This window comes from Gekko japonicus, unplaced genomic scaffold (genome assembly GCF_001447785.1).
Source record: "Gekko japonicus isolate JY-2015 unplaced genomic scaffold, Gekko_japonicus_V1.1 scaffold1548, whole genome shotgun sequence".
NCBI classification, from domain to species: domain Eukaryota; kingdom Metazoa; phylum Chordata; class Lepidosauria; order Squamata; family Gekkonidae; genus Gekko; species Gekko japonicus.
In genome coordinates this window covers 466646-471626 of record NW_015170328.1, presented here as the reverse complement: position 1 = coordinate 471626, position 4981 = coordinate 466646, and the positions used below count along the sequence as shown (strand labels likewise).

The following is a 4981-nucleotide window of genomic DNA, read 5'->3' as shown; positions in this document are numbered from 1 at the left end:
TTTCCTTCCTTCCTTCCTCCCCATCTATTTCCTTTCTTCCTTCCCATCTATTTCCTTCCTTCCTCCCCATCTATTTCCTTCCTTTCTCCCATCTATTTCCTTCTTTCTTTCCTTCCTTCCTCCCCATCTATTTCCTTCTTTCTTTCCTTCCTTCCCATCTATTTCCTTCTTTCTTTCCTTCCTTCCTCCCTATCTATTTCCTTCCTTCCCACCTACCTCCTTCTTTCCTTCCTTCCTTCCTCCCCATCTATTTCCTTCCTTCCTCCCCATCTATTTCCTTCTTTCTTTCCTTCCTTCCCATCTATTTCCTTCTTTCTTTCCTTCCTTCCCATCTATTTTCTCCCGCCCCATCTATCTATCTATCTATCTATCTATCTATCTATCTATCTATCTATCTATCTATCTATTTCCTTCCTTCCTTCCTTCCTTCCTTCCTTCCCTTCCTTCCTTGGTGTAGTGGTTAAGTGCACGGACTCTAATCTGGGAGAACCAGGTTTGATTCCCCACTCCTCCACTTGCACCTGGCTGGATGACCTTGGGCAAGCCATAGTTCTGGCACAGCTGTTCTTGAAAAAGAGCTGTTTCTGTCAAGAGCTCTCTCAGCCCACCCAGGGCTATTTTTGGGCAGGAACACACAGGAATGGAGTTCTGGCTGGGTTCAGGTTTGGCCACGCCCACTACAGCCAAAACCTCTGCATGTATGGCTACAGAGGGAAGGCCTGGAGAGCAAACCCCCCCCGGCGACTCCGAGGCAGGTGGGTCAGGGCCCTCCTGAAAAGATCGGGGAGGCATTTAAATGCCTCCCCATGCCTTCCCCAGCCTGTCCAAGGGCCGGCTTGCCCAGGCAAGTCAAGGGAAAGCATGGGGTGTGGCCTAATATGCTAATGAGCTGTACTGTCAGGGGTGTGGCCTAATAGGCTAATGAGTTTCTGCTGTTGGGTGTGGCCTATTGTGCTAATGGGTTCCTGCTGGGCTTTTTCTACAAAAAAAGCCCTGCCCCCACCTACTTCACAGGTGGGGAGGGGAAGGGAAAGGCGTTTGTAAACTGCTCTGAGACACCTTTGGGTTGTGAAGGGCAGGGTATAAGTCCAATCTCTTCTCCTTCGTTCCTTCCCATCTATTTCCTCCCTCCCTCGGGAAATGATCTCAGCAGTCTGGAGATCAACTGTAATTCTGAAAGAACTCCAGGCCTCACCTGGAGACTGGCAACTTTAGTGACAACCCTTCTTATTTTGCCAGAAAGCTAAGGGAGGTGTCATGCAAAGCGTATCGGGATCCTTGGTTAATCTAGCAGATTTTTGCTCAGCCGTAGAAGCATGAGACTGAGCACAATAAATAATTCTCCCTGGAAGTATATTGCAAAAAAGGGAAGCTTAGCATTTATTCAAGAGGATCCCCTTGGCATTCTGGTTGCAGTCAAAGGAAGAGGAAGAATGACTGCCGTTGCCCCAAAGTGGTGGCAGTCGCAGCTTCGCCCGGACCCCCTGCTATGCAAACTCTCTCTTGACATCTCTCCCCTTGAACAAAGACATACCGGCTGGGAACTGAAAGCCAAACTGGCCAACGGTCTCTGGACATCAACAGCTTGCCAACCCCCAGGAGGGGTCTGGTTACAGCTGATCTCCAGACTACAGAAATCAGTTCCCCTGGAGGAAATGGCAGCTTTGGAGGGTGGGCTTTTTGGCGTCACACATCTGAGCTCCCTCTCCTCCCCAGACTTTGCCCTCCCCAGGAACATCCTGCAGATCTCCAGAAATCTCCCATTCTGGAGTTGGCAACCCTAGTCAACTATCTCCAGGTCAGTCACACAGCATGTTATCCCAAGCGCCTTACCAAACAAGGATCTCCGACTCCAGAAGATTATTCTAATGGAGAGCCAGTTTGGTGTAGTAGGTAAGAGCGGCGGACTCTAATCTGGAGAACTGGGTTTGATTCCCCCACTCCTCCTCCACATGAAGCCAGCTGGGTGACCTTGGGTCAGTCACAGTTCTCTCAGAGCTCTCTCAGCCCCACCTACCTCACAGGGTGTCTGTTGTGGGGAGAGGAAGGGAGGGAGATTGTAAGCCGCTCTGAGACTCCGAGTGAAGAAGAAGAGATTAGATTCATATCCCACCCTTCACTCCAGGGCTAGTTGCACTCTCTCAGCCTAACCTGTCTTAAAGGCCAAAGTTTGAGTCCAGTGGCACCTTTAAGACCAACAAAGTTTAATTCTGGGCCTAACACTGCACACCCGATCACCCCACCTCAAAGAAAAGGATGCCGCTAGTTACCTCCATGCTTGAGAGGAGATGGATGGAGTGTGTAACAACAGAGTCTCAGTTAATTACTCTTAAAAAGGTAAAGGTTCCCTTGCTCGAAAGCCAGTCGAATCCGACTCTAGGGTTGCGGTGCTCATCTCCGTTTCAAAGCCGAAGAGCCAGCGCTGTCCGAAGACGTTTCAGTGGTCATGTGGCCGGCATGACTAAACACCAAGGCGCACGGAACGCTGTTACCTTCCCACCGAAGTGGTACCTATTTATCTACTTGCAATTTCTTGCTTTCGAACTGCTAGGTTGGCAGGAGCTGGAACTAGAGATGGGAGCTCACTCCATCATGCGGCACCCGGGTCTCGAACTGCTGAACTATTGACCTTCCACAGCCTGCAGTTCAGCGCCTTAATCACTTGAGCCACCACAGCTCCATAATTACTCTTAGTACTGCACAATTTAATTTATTTATTAAATGTCTGAATCGCCCCATCTCTGAGTACACAGAGCTCTGGACGATTTACAATAAATTAAGGATACATTTACACACCAGTCTCCAATTTTGTCATATTTATTTGCTTCACTGTGTTTCCCCCCGGAATTACATCCAATCAAATGGTGCCCATATAAATTCAGCTTGTTATTCCTGTTTGGACTTTGCATCTGTTAAAACATCTTCATTATGTTGGATGCTAATTTGCTGCTCACCCTCTACACATACATACACACACACACATATATAAATATGTATACACACACATATATGGACTGGTAATTTCCATTTCGATGTATCTGAAAAAGAGTGCATGCACACGAAAACTCACACCTTGAATAACACTTTATTGGACTTAAAGGTGCCACTAGAGACTCAAACTTTGCCCGAGAGAGAGATTCCTTCCCCATCACACACTTCCAGTCTACAACGGAACTTGCCCCCCTTTCCCTCTAATCCGCAATGCAAACAATCTGCGCGCTTTGAACCGGAAAGACGCAGGGGTGCCTGTGGCCACGAAAGGTTTACCAAAGGGCTCCTAACTCTATGTCCTTTTGCCGGAAGTCGTGCGCCACTCTAGCCTTTCCTTTTTGTATGCTCTTCTTTTCCTTGTGGGGGGCGGAAGCTGTCGGAGGGAAGCGTGGAAGGTTGAGAATTGTCCGGGGACGCGGCAGACCAGGACGTGAGTTTTGGGTAAGGGGGATAGTGAGGTGGAGAGGGGGAATGGTCGGTTTGGCTTGGAAGGAATGAGCTGGGGGATACGCTCAGGCGTACCGGGTAGAGGGGAACAAGAACATAACGAGAGTAAATAGAACACAGTCGGAGTCCAGTGGCCCCTTTAAGACCGACGAAGTTTAATTCTGGGTTAAAGCTGAAGAAGTGTGCATGCGCGCACCACCTTTTAACAGTTCAATTTTTATTATTCAACTACAAACAAGAATACGATATTCCAAAACGCCTTTACAAAACTCTTTATCAGAAACAAATACAGTTTATGATTGCAAACATTATAACAGGCGCCTATACAAACTTTTAAGGCTTTTCAAAAATATAACAAGTCTCGGTACTATGGGATTTGGGGGGATTCTTTCCATATCTGCCAAATACTGCACTACGGGAAACCAGAAAGCTTGATATGGGTTGTTTTTTAATGATCGTGTGTGATATCCTCTCTAGGTTGGTTCATAATTTTGCTTAATACAAAATGTTCCCCGAGCTTATATGCACACCACCTTTTCAGATACATGGAAGAAGTGTTAATGTGCATGAAAGGTTATACCCAGAAGTAAACTTTGTCGGTCTTAAAGGTGCCACTGGACTCCCAACTTTGTCCTGTTGCTTCAGACCAACGTCTGCCTGAATCTATTACATGAGTACCTCCAGGTTAGGGATCAGTGTGGGAGAGGGTTAAATAGGGTTGCCAACCTCCAGGTGGGGTGAGAAGATGCAAACAACCGTGATGTGCCAAAAAAAGTCTTCACAGACTTGAAAATTCTTTTTCCAGAATTCAGTTTACTTGAAGCAATTCAAATGCCATCAGCACCAAGGAACCATGCATATTCTGTCTTGTTCCTACCTCCATCCCGTGATCTCTCTCTTTGGTTTGCAATCTCCAGTAGCACCTTAAAGACTAACAAAATTTGTGCCAGGGGAGGAGCTTTTATGAGTCACGGCTCACTCCTTCAGAACAGTGACTCATGAAAGCTCCTCCCCTGCCACAAATGTTTTTAGTCTTTAAGGTGCTACTGGACTCTTGCGCTTTTCTACTGCTCTAAGCAGACTAGCATGGCTACCTATCTCAATTTATACTGTAGAGAGGTTTTATTTCAGACTGAAAGAGCAATTCGTTGTTGTAGATTTTCCGGGCTGTATGGACATGGTCTTGGCATTGTAGTGTAGATTTTCCGGGCTGTATGGCCAGGGTGTTTCGCCAGCAGCTGTGACTGGCGTCCTCAGAGGCAGGGGTCATTTCCTGCAGGAGCGCACAGGAGCGGAGCTCCGGCAGTAAAGAGCCCAGGGGGCGGGCACATGCAAGAAGCCCCACCCCCTGCTCCCAGCAGCCCTCAGTCAGAGCAAGAAGCAGCCAGGTAAGTTGCTTAGGCCCCCCTGCCCCCCCAGTCCAAAACAGTCCAGTGGCACCTTTAAGACCAAATTTTATTCAGGTACAAGCTCTCCCTCCTCTGCGAGGACAGATCTGCATGTTCCCCCCCCCCCCAAAGCAGGCATTCCAAAACGTCCCGTG

The 4981-nt window shown here is 48.0% G+C and overlaps 1 protein-coding gene across 2 annotated transcripts in view; it reads left to right on the top strand.

Annotated features, from left to right (window-relative positions):
- The first annotated feature begins 3353 nt into the window (after positions 1 to 3353).
- Positions 3354 to 4981, top strand: part of ABT1 (activator of basal transcription 1) — a 10245-nt gene continuing 8617 nt past the window's right edge. The window contains exon 1 of one of the 2 annotated variants that reach the window (XM_015418120.1): positions 3354 to 3432. The gene's annotated coding sequence lies outside the window, so the exon portion shown is untranslated. The remainder of the gene's footprint in view (positions 3433 to 4981) is intronic. The other variant, XM_015418121.1, reaches the window with a different exon arrangement.